This window comes from Melospiza melodia, chromosome 1, assembly GCF_035770615.1.
Source record: "Melospiza melodia melodia isolate bMelMel2 chromosome 1, bMelMel2.pri, whole genome shotgun sequence".
NCBI lineage: Eukaryota > Metazoa > Chordata > Aves > Passeriformes > Passerellidae > Melospiza > Melospiza melodia.
In genome coordinates, this window is record NC_086194.1 from 15834857 (window position 1) to 15847034 (window position 12178).

Consider the following 12178-nt stretch of genomic DNA (forward strand, 5'->3'; position numbering starts at 1 on the left):
GGTACAGTAAATACTGCACAGAATTCCAAGATGCTGTGGAAAAACATGAACACATTCACCTGAAGACTATTTCCAAATAGCTCATGGCTTAGTTATCTGACATGGTCCAGCTACGTCACATCAAATGTGTCAATTGCATACTGTTAACAAACCCTAGTTCTGTAAATTCTCTGCTAAAAGAAAGCTCTTTTTTGTTGCTGATTTTTAAAAAATACAGCAGAATACTCATTCACATGGTCTAACAGCATCATCTTCTGAAGCTTACAACCATTTTATGATGGTATATACCTAGAAACAAGTTCAGCAAGAAGTTCTCTGAAGGCTTGACTTGAGTCTTGGTTGAAAGAAATTAAGTCCATATTACCCTTAAAAAACTAAATTGCCATGATTGTTCACATAATTTTAAGTACCTGCATTAGTCTTGCAAGAGCACCCTACTTCTGCTCACCTTCATTAAATTATTCTCTGCATAGAAATTACACAGCTAATAACTGTGATCTGCTTGCTCTAACATTTTTGGAGGAAACTTTATTAATATGCCTTAATCCTGAATTGTCAAGATTCAGTTCATGTTTTACATGATCATGCTCCAAGCTCAAATCTTCAGCATTCAGGGTCAGGTTTTGCTTTTCTACAGCAAGACCTTTACAACTTTTCAGGCTTTCTAGCACATGCAAGAGTAAACACTGTTCCCAGTCCCTCACTTTCCTGCTTTTTAAGTCAGATGTTAAAACCAGCAGAAGATGATTTCATTCAAGCTTCCACTCTTTCCACAGTGTTCTCACAGACTTCAGAAGCTATGACAAGCTGCAAGGAAAACAGCTCTTGCATAATTCTGGAGCAACAGCTGAAATGGTGCCTTCCATACCCCTGAGAGAAAACTTGGGCTACCTGTGGCAAAAGAACTAACAGCATGACAGCTCTGGCAGTATGACCAGAATTAGACATCAATTCTCTTTATGGAATGTTAAAAGATAGATCATCTACATCCTAATTTTGCTGATTCAAACCCACTGAGACCTTCCTGATCACATCCAAGAAATCACATCTCTCCAGTAACCAAAATTACACAATTCTCCAAGGGCAAGATTAATCCCACACTTTACAGAAATTCTGCAAGCTCTGCCTTAGTGGGACCAACAGAACCTGCCATGTACTTCTACACACAAAAAGGTCCCTTTTGTTCTGGGTTTGTGTTCACATAGGGAAATGCTTTTCCACAGCTAAGAGCTGGAAAAAATCCTGAACCAAATATAAACTGCAAATATTCAATCAAAAGTCTGCAACATGAAGAAAGGAAAACATGAAAGTGCAGATCTGTAATTAATTAAAATATTACATTTGAAGGAATTGTACGTGATCTAGAACAGTTGAAGCTACTCTGTTTTACAATATTTGGAAGAAGGAATAATAGAAAGGCTGGAACAGGAGGTCCACTTTAGCCACCTGCTGCCTCCCAGTGAATTCTCAGAAGTCTCAGGAACTCTTATTGCTACTTCCTCATTGAATAACATTTCTTCCCAAGGCAGCATTAGCATCTCCTAGGTTTTTAAATACCAATCAGCTTTTCTGAAGGTCCTATGGGCTACTCTGGAATCTTAACTATAATATCACTGCATTTTGTTATGGTGCATATGCACTAGAAGGCACACACAGATCCTTCTTTAAATGTTTGATACTAACACCTCAAAAGGGAAAAAAAAAAGGGAAAAAAACCCCAAACAAACAACAATTCACAGTTCTCGGTTCAGATCTGTATGTATTTTTCAGCAAAGGTTTACCTTAAATCCCAGCCATCCAGGCCTGACCCTGCAGGTACAACTGCATCACCTTGTCTAGGTATCTCACAGTCCAAAGGCAGCCCTCCTGCAAGAAACAAACACAACAAAGCATGGGTGAGAGCCACAGTGCACCCCAGGCTATGGCAGACATTTCAGATGTAGGCAGATGCACAAAGGGGATGAACTGATCAACTGCAAGGGCTGAGGCAGCTTGGAGCATTCTGCTACCTTGTCCATTCATATAGGCAAGAACTGAACTTCCCCTTAGCTTTTATTATTATATATTAAGCCTTTATTATTATATAGTCACAGGAAGCCTTTATTATTAAATATTCAGTCTTTCTGTAAGGTCAAGCAGCACTGGAGATAATAACAAAACCAGGAACATCTACCAAAATACTATTACCCTCAAAATCCTATATTTTAAACATCACTGGATGCAACTGAAAGAGTCAATTCTCTTTCTAAAACCACAGCAATCAGGAGACAGATCCAAGACTTTTCCCAGTGTAGAGCACCTGACCTATCAAGCAGTTCTGCAAACAACGCTGCCACAGGTCTGATTTCTGATCCCCACACCTTGAACCACAGCTGGTTTTATTTTATTCTTTGGCAAACACAAAACACCTCTGGCTGTGCCTGTAACATTATTTGCAGGGTGATTCAGCCCATGTGGATCCTCATGTTAATCAAGTGTTCAAGTTAGATTGTTTCAAACGAGCTGAATTTTCTCAGAACCACACTGTCCTTTAAGATGCCAATTCCCTGAACATATGAAAACTTAAAATAACCAGCTGCTCTGGGCTTCTTGCTCTATTCTGTACCATATGCAGTTGCTTCTTTCCACAGAGAGTGAAGAGTTCTCCAGTGCAGACCTGAAGCAGCCTCTGCTGTTGCACAAATTATTGTCTCCCACCTCTTTCAGCAGCTAAGTAAAATAACATTTTTACTCTTGCTCAGCTCAGGCTCAGCTCACCTGCATATGTTTAGGTGCCAAATATACTGTTTTCACTTTCACAGCTGCTTTATTCAACTTTTTTTTTTTCCATAATCTATTAGGAGGTACAAAATGAAGTCATGCTATCCTGTGTGACTACAGCAACAACTTTCAAGAGCAGTCAGGTCACTGCTCTGCTTCCTGCAGCTGCTGAACATGTCAGACTCTAATAACAGCATCTAGAGAAGAGGTCAAAACAAAAATAATTCATTGAAAAGACAGATAAGACAGAAATTTTGCCTGAGTTGGGAAAAATTCTGATTTTGGAAGACAAGCAGACCCCCAAACACAGACTACCTTAGAATGCATAGGGACAGGTAAGGCAGCAAATCAGACAGCTAACCTGTCCCCAGTGTTATATAACTGCTCACAACAAGTGAACTAAGACAGTTTTTAAGATCTATCCACTTTTATCTCTGTATTTCAGGGAGGAAATTCACTTAAAATTCCAATAATATGGCAAACCATACACTATTGTTTTTGCATTTCCAGCCTACAATCCCTTCAGATGAGCACTCCTGCACTTTAGAAGGGTAAATGAGTGGGCACTTCAGTGGGGTAGCAAAGGTGAAGAAAATGATGGTTAACGATGGATAGCTGATAGAAAGATAAACTAAAGTTTTTCCACCATCACATAACCCTTGGTTCCAAATTCATTCTTGCTATTTAACCATAGGGTTGCCTGATTACTTCTGCTGTTCCTTCTGCTGCTTCCTCTTTAAGTATCAGTATTAAAAAAAAAAAAAAAAAAAAAAGAAACAAACAAAAAAAAAGAAACAGAAAAGGAAGGATTTGAAATCCAGCTATCATTTTGGTCAAGTACTTCAGAGACTTTCTGGAAGCAATTGTGTGGTGGGAAGAGGGGACATTTATAATGCACAGAATACATTAAACCTGGTGCACACTGCCACTGTCCCACTACTACATTGTATTAATTCCTTCATTTTTTTGGCAAATTCCTCCTTTTTTGGCAAATGCTACATTTGTATATTGGAACAAGAGACAAGACTAGGGTGCTGCAGTTATGAAGGCCTGCAGCTTTGAAGTCTACCCTTTAAAGGAACCTTGAATAACTGGTGGGAGTGGAAATATCCTGACAGAGTGGTTTGGGGTTTTTTATATACACATATATTTGCCTGTGTCACTGTGTGCTACAGATCTTAGATAGTGTCAGGAGTCTCATGAGAAGTTTTGGCAGGAACACAACACAAACAGAAGACCTAACAAATACAGAGCACCTATCAGGAAACATTTGAGATTGAAATCAAAATGTGAGGGCTGGCAATTGAATTCTAATCTCTTCAAGACTGACCTTGGCTGCAGCTTTTTGTGCTCTCTCTGCAGTTCATCTGAGAAATTCCTGGCAAGCCACTTGAACTGCACGTCTGATAACCCCTGCAGTTTGAGAGTTTAGAACAAAGGCAGGAAAAGACACTCCAAATACTAATTCTTGCCATTTTCATGGACTCTTTATTACACAACAGACAGATTCTAGAGTTAGTCAGTACATCATGAAGGAAAGAGACATGAAAATATCATCAGGATACTTCCTATTATCAACTAGAAAGAGGGGCTAGTGGGTAATCATCTCTCTTTAGCCACAGAGATCCATCATTTTTGATCCAAGAGAATAATCAAACTTACATTTCTCTAGACAAATATTCTTCTAGGGGCAGAGAGCATCAACACTTGGACTGATTTAACACTTGAAGCTGAACCAAGAAAGAATGTCACCATGTGCAACAGACAAATAGCTGCTCTGCAAGGATCTGCAGTGATCCATCAGGTTCTTCACTAGGTGGGTTGCAGGACACCTACACCACCTTCTTTTCTCCAAGATAAGCCTCCTAGCTCCTGAGCTCCTACATGCAGAACAGACTCTGGTGAGTTTCAGTTCCACTGAAACAAATTAACGCTGCATGTCTCCAAGCAGAAAAGAATAGGAAAAGGAAAGCAATTTTTAGGATGCTTTATTTGTTGCTTGATGACTTATATCAGATTTGCAAAGCCACCACCTTTTCAGGCTCTTGCCCAACCAAATGAAGCCTAACACCACAGAGATGTTTTGATAAAGCCCCATTCTGCAAAACCTTGGTACATTTTCATTTCTGGCAGGAAGAAGAAATGCAGCCTGGAAAAACTTGGGAAAGAGGTAGAAGAGTGCAACATCTTTCCTTTGAAGCCAGGAATCCTCACAGAGTTCAATTAAGCCAGAGTCCAGCAGCTCCTCCACACTATCTCAGGTGTTATCCTCCTTCATGCTCCAGAGGCACGTAACACAACATACTGGGCAGCAGCCAGAGCAAAGGAGATTTTCAGACTGCTGGTTTTCCTTTTACTATGTCTCCTTCCACTCCCACTCACCAAAAAGAAAGGCTACAAAGATGTTTATCAGTCCAAGTCTCTTGAACATTCAGAAAATCACTTAAAACCAGCAAAATTCCGCTCTGTGCCTGCACTTACACCCTACATTGGTGCAAGCCTGTAAACTCTTAACATCCCATGTTCTTTTATTTTTCTGAGGCATTTCAGAAGAACTCTACACAAGAGCAACAGGATACAGACACTTCTGTTTGTAGTCAGTTCTCACAGAAAACATCCAAGAGCTCAAATCCACCCTAGTGGGGTTTTTCCACCATCTCACCTCAATTGTCATTTGTGATGCAGCCTGCCCCAGGCAGCAGGGCTCCCTTCAGGGCATTTCCCTCCCATTTCACATCACACAGCACTGCTGGAGTTCTGCTCTGGTGCCCCTGCCCAATGCTGTCTGCAGGAACAAACTGCTTTTGCACATTCCAGGTGTTTAAAGAAATTACTTACCTGCAGAACGGAAGAAGAGCTGCTGAGGAAAGAGCCTCTGCAAGCACCACGACAGAATCACACTTGACTGTGCTTCCCTCAACCCCCAAAAGTTGAAGCCACCCACCTGGAAGTGACCAGCTCAGTGCTCAGGAAGCTGACACCCACTCTAACAATAATAGATGCATGTGCAATTCTCCCAGTGCACAAGCTAAGGATGACTCCTGTAAATGCCCTGGCACACAGCATTATGCACCAAAAAGTCATGGCATTGCAGTGAAAGATGAATGTTTGAGGTGCACACTGGAGCCACTGGCTGTGCATATTCCTGCTGATACCACATCAAAGTACTCTCACTGATATTTGCCTTGTATTTGCCAGGCAAGGAAAGTTAAAAGTAGGAAGCTCAAAAAGTCCTTTAGCCAAGAAAGTCACAAGACACTTCAATGTGAAGTTTTTTTCCATAGTAACAGGCTACAGTTTCTCTTAGAATCTGGTTTCAAAGTTGATGAAATAGGATTCTGCAAGAAACTCTATACCACAGCACAGAAGCTCCCATCATACACTGACCTCTAGTGTAATAAAGACTCAAAACATCACAAGTCTCTTTGAAGGCTTAGAAAAATTATCTTTTTTTCCCCAGCACTGAGAAGAATATTTCCATGCAATAAAACAGACTGAAGTCAGAAGGGCCTCCCTGGAATACTCTCAATTGTTTAAGAAAACTGGAGCATGGGTTAAAGAAGCTACAGAACTTAAATTGTTCAACGGATGTGAAGTTCCTGCTGTGTTTACATAAAGTAATTTACATCAAAGCTGCATTTAACTTCTTTGAACCCAGCTGAATTTAACACCTACGCACTCTGAATGTGCAGAATTGTTTCCTAACTACAGTTTTACAAAGCTAAATTAAAAAACATTTAAAGTTGAAACACTCAGCTTGGGTAAGTCCTGTATCAGCCAGATCACAATGAGACCACCCCAGATTCTGCACAACTCTCCAAGTGCCTCTGGACAGGGTGGCTGACTCAGATGTGCTTCCTGCAGCCAGCACTGAATTCATGGAGGCTGCTGGAAATGCAACATAGAAACCTGCATGAGTCCTCCCTCCCTGAAGACACAGGGCTCACAGAGGGATGTGGACATGGCCCTGAGCCCAGGCACACCGGGGTGAGAGAGAAGATGCTTGGTTTGGGTTAGCAGCTTTTTTAAGAAGGTAAAAACACAACCTACCAACACCAAACAAAAAGCACTAACAAAAAATTTAAGTTAGTTTCAAAAACTGTTTTAAACAAAAATGGTTTCCCCACAACTTTTAAGATTAAAGAATCTGCATTTTTTTATGACCTAACTAGTTTTATGACAAGAACTACTTAATTAGAGCATAGCCAATTCGAAGAGAACAGAACAATTGAAATGGATACCCAAACTATTCAGGCATGTATGCCACTTGTATGCCATTTCTACCCTCCCTATGCACCTGCTTCTGGACAACAAATCCCAGAGGTGCTTCCTTTACTTCAGACCATTTCCCAAACCTCCTCAAAAAGCAAGGAATCATCCAGAGGCTGTTTGTGATAGTGAAGTGATATTTTCAACATGAGCAAGCTTTCCCAAGCCTGGCATATGTGGCTCTGTTGGAACCAGAGCTTTCACCTGCACTCCAGAGAAGGAGCTCTGGTAAACCATCTTTTGAACAAGATGTTAAAAGCCTCAGAAATATTAAATTCAGAAAGTGTTAAGCCCAGCATGAAAGCAGCCATCATAATGTATGAATGAAGTATTCAGAAGTAATCTCAGAGGCAAATGTTTGAAACTAAATTCAGATCAACCAGAGGAGGCCCTTTATATTTGCAGTCCCAGACCTGAGTCTGTGAAGACAAACTAGGAAGTGAGGATCACATTGTTAATATTGGTTTCTAGCTGTGAGTATCAGAACTCAATAGACCCTTATCTGTAATAACAATATCTAAAAGATAGCTTTAAATGCCTTGAAAACCCCACTACTTAATGATGTGTTCAAACCTACAGTTTCAACATACACATCTGAAATACCTGCAAGTAACTAAGAAGACAACTATTAATACCTGCTTTCTACACCACCAACACTGGAGTTCCACCTCAACTTCAGCTGTGACCTGGGTCCTGACTGGGATTTTTGGATACACTCTATCCTGCACTCTAAAACTGGCAGCCCCTCTGTCAGAGCAAGGTGATATCCCCAAAGTACACAGGCTTTAATGAAGCACAGCACCCTTCCTGCAGCTTGGTAATCACTCTAGGAGAACAAGGACTTCCAGCTTCTGGCCCACAATGCTCCAGGTCAAACCCTACCCACAAGAATTGCTTTTGTTTTCTTTATCACATTTATTTTATGAGCAAGAACTCTCACTGCAGCTCTCACATGGAGACAAACAGAAGCACTCAGGATTCACAGGGATATTGGTCACCAAATCAGATCCTTCAGGCAGAGTTATAGATAAGATTCATGTTTTAATATGAGAGCTCCTGCTTTGAGCACACTTTATTTGGCCACACTTTGTTTGCAATACAAGGAAGCCAACTCAGCCACCTACTTCCCTCACACGCAGCCCAAACATCACTCAGACAAGAAACTACATTGAGAAATCCCTTTAGTTTATTAGAAATCCCTTTAAAGTTTAGCCTTATGCTCAACTCTAATTTCTATGCAGAAAACAGTTCACCACCAGCTAGGAAAGCACAATTCCACTCTCCCAGCTCCAAGGAAGGGAGAGCTGAGGCACAGAGCACACCAGACCCCTGGATGAGTGACTGGAGAACTGTGTGAGCGAGCTCCAACAGCTTCACAACAGATCCTTTCCATTGTATTTGACAGAATGTGTCCTTCCAACTATTTTTTCTCTGAATTCTTGTGTTTAATTCAATGCATGTGGTGAGGGGAATGACTTTCAGAACAGCGATGTGCAGCAGTACACAGATGTTCCACATTTGTCATGTCACATGAACCTTGTGGCTAACACCCAACCTTTAAAAGTCTAAAAAGCCTCCTACATAAAAATCCATTTGATATATTTGTTCCTAGAAGAACACCAGACAATATATTAGATTGCTGGACATTTGTTTTTTAAGAAAGATAATATGGGAGAAACCTAACAAAACCAAACCAAGAAACCCACCTGCAACAGTTCTCTTTGATTCCAATAAGTTAAAAAAAACCTCAAATAAATAAAACAAAAAACCATAACCAGACATAGAAATTAAGTCAAGTGGTAGGTTGACAAGATTTGTCACAGCTAGAAGAAAGCCCTTCAAATTGAATTAAGTGTATTGTATTGTGCAAAGAAAATGCACATATGCTACATACAACACATCCAGAATATTTTTTGGCTAGTCCTCTTTCTAAAGAAACCTTAAAAAGACAGAAGCGACGTAGACAGATTTATAACCAGCACAGAGCTCCAAAATCTTCACTCAGAAAATTTCTTTGTTTCTTTCCTCCCAAATGAATTCTAACAGGAAAATAGAGCATAGAAATGGATGCCAGAATACATGACCTAAGCCCTCATACCCCTACTTTCAGCACTGCTTTCATAATGTACATAGCTCAAAATGCTGTGCATCCAGCAATTTGTGTGCCCAGGATTGGTGAGATGCTCCATTCTAAATTCTAAATAAAGTATTAGGCCACTGATAAAGTATCAGCTGCAGATTGTGTGAGTTATCAAGCAACTGTGACCAACTGATTTTTTTACCAAATTGGCAATATAATAATTGGCATAATAAATTTTCACGTGTATAAGGACTAGTCCTTATACAGAAATGTGCAGATCACTACCTGTACAAAAATCACATTTCTAAGGGAAAGCTAGCTCGAGTTAATTATGAATTCCTCGTGGAATGCACCCATCTTACACGTGAAAATCTACAGTTATGACCAGCTCAGTATGTTTTGATTTTGGCATACACTAGGAAGCAACTATTAATTCATTGCAAACAAACAATAAATTCAAGAAGAATAAATCTAAAGCCACTTCTTGCCAGTTACTGCATTTGACAGACCTGTGGTCAGCACCCTGTATAACACAGAGAGGTTTCAATTTCCTGCTGACAGAAGCTTGTGTGACCTTGGCAAAGTCACCAGGGCTGGTCTGTGGCTCCATGGCAATCCCAGCCAGCTGCTGCCTGCCAGATTCCCACTCCTCTCCCTTCCCTGCCCCACAACATTTGACCCTGCACTGACTCATTTCAGACCAGCAACCATAAAAATAATTCAACTGCTCTCGTAGGTATCAAACCCAGATGAGTCAGTGCAGGGTCAGGAGAGCAGGGCAGGGCAAGGGGGAGCTGGCACATGGGGGGGAGAACGTGGCAGGCAGCCCCAGAACACAGCTCCCAGTCCATCATTCAAGATAAAGGGAGCTCTTCAGTTTCACAGGGGTCTGGTGAGCACAAATAACAAAAGGGTAAAAAGCACTGAGATTCATATTAACTCACTGGAGCAATTTTTTAGATTATTTGTCTAAGGAAGGGAATTTTTTTCTACAGAACACCCATTTTGGTGTAAGCCTTTGGCTTCCATCACTCAAATTTCTGAGCTCTGTAGGGACTTTGAGTCAGAGACTTGGTGAAGTAAAATAAAGCTTACACAGGGATCCATGCTGATGCAGAGACTCCAGGACAGGTCTGTTTCGCAGGAAGCTCCAGTACAAGGGATGTAAAAGGGAAAAGTCACCAGGGTTGGTCTTGGTGACTTCCCACAGAAGATCACCATTTGCTGCTGTTTCTTTGTGTGAGTCCTTCTGTATCTGGGTGTGGAGCATTACACAGATTTATCTGAACAAGTACAAATCCCTGTATCAGAAGTATGCATAGTGCTTTATCTCAGCTGGACAAACACCTAGCACAAACAAACAAACAAAAAGAAGATAAGAGAGTCTTGAGGCTGTTCCCTAGATAAGGCATCCCCAAAAGATGGAACTCGTTTCTCCCCTCCCAGAAAATGGAGGAGACAGAATCCACTCTTAAGGCCCTCCAGAAGGAAGCTCCAGTTTCCTGTGATCTCCAGTGTGCTGGCTGTATCTCTGTGGCTCTTTGGGGCTGGCTGTCTCAAAGAGCAGGCCAAGGCCTGCAGGACAAGCCATTAGGATGAAGTCCATCACCTCCATGGCTGAGCACCTCAGCTATCTCTCTCCTCCAACACTCATGTTCTGGGGAGCATTTTTTTCTAGTTGTATTCTTCCTACTGCTTCTGTTGGCACAGCTGGCTTAGGGGGAGAATTTGATGGGATAAATGGGATCAGAACAGAAATGTGTTAATACTACCAAAGCAGAATAAAAAAGGTCACAGCAATGCTCATTTTATTACCACAATTAGAATACAGCAGAGAGAAAGTATTTAGCAATATATGTTATCTAGCAGAACAAGTAGGAAAAAGCTCACTGAACATTTAAAGGCTATTTTGAATGGATTACTAAAGTGACCTGATGGAAACATAGCTATATGGGTAAAGAAATTCAGCACAAATCTAACAGTAAGTTTATTTCTTAAGGCATACTTTGTACAACTTTGCCATGTATCACCTCACACATACTTTAAACAATTAAGCATTAACATTTACCCCTCTGCAAAACCTTAAGTAGCCTCTGGAGCCTTTAGTCTCCTTGTTTATTTTATGAAATCACATCACAAATAATCCAGTCTTATTCATGAGCAAAGCTCTGGAATTTTTCTCACTTAGTAGTCTACATAATTATGGTAAAGATTATCTTGGCCTGGGGGTTTGCAAAGTTCCTTGCTAACTGTCTCTGCTGTTAAAAAGTTTACATTGCTTAACAGTTTATTTATGGTCTTAGGTTCTTTTGGTTTAAGATAACTGTCTCAAATTCTAACCAAAGCCTTAGATCAGAGCAGGTCTGTGGGCACCTCATTGAAGCCAAGAGCAGACTGGTTAGTCAGTAATAGAGCTGTGAATGCTGTATGCAGAATACAATAGCTGGAATTCACTGGAAGCAATGACATTACCATTCAATTTGCCAGTTCTGCATAAACCTGTTCAGGAGATACCTGTGCTGCTGGCACGGAAGTGAATAAACAGTGGGGAGAAAAAGCAAGCATGATGTGCAGATCTTGTAAAGGAAAGTTATGTCTGTTTATTGTAGCACAAGAAGCACTTATGGTAAGGTTTTACATTTCAGAGCGAAATAGTCTGTGCTGATAAATTCAGTTTTGAAAACAGAACCATAAGCCAGAACACCAGGAAGGCTGGAAGAGCCACAGCTTGATTTGCATGCTTAGTTGTTAGCAGCAAGAAGCTTCCAGCAGAACAAGTGACAGAAGAACATCTTTGCCTCATGTAACTCCTGGGAGAGCTGATTCTCACAGCATGTTTGCTGTGATCCCCACCTGGAGCCTTATCACTGCTGGCAAGCTCAGCCAGCACTCCTCTCCTCCACCACACAGCTGGGAAAGCATCCCAGCAGGCACAGCCCTCCCTGCTCCACACCCTGAGAAACTGCAGAGCAGGGACAGCAGCACATCCTGCCCTGCCCAGCGCTGTCCTCTCACTTTTCCCCAGCCCCATGGAAATCCCTAACCTGGGGCAGGTGTTCAGTCTGCCAG

The 12178-nt window shown here is 41.2% G+C and overlaps 1 long non-coding RNA gene across 1 annotated transcript in view; it reads right to left on the reverse strand.

The window, feature by feature from the left end:
* Positions 1-12178, reverse strand: part of LOC134414469 (uncharacterized) — a 69726-nt gene that overhangs the window by 39636 nt on the left and 17912 nt on the right. The window contains exon 2 of the long non-coding RNA XR_010026744.1: positions 1782-1866. This is a non-coding gene — a long non-coding RNA (uncharacterized LOC134414469). The remainder of the gene's footprint in view (positions 1-1781; positions 1867-12178) is intronic.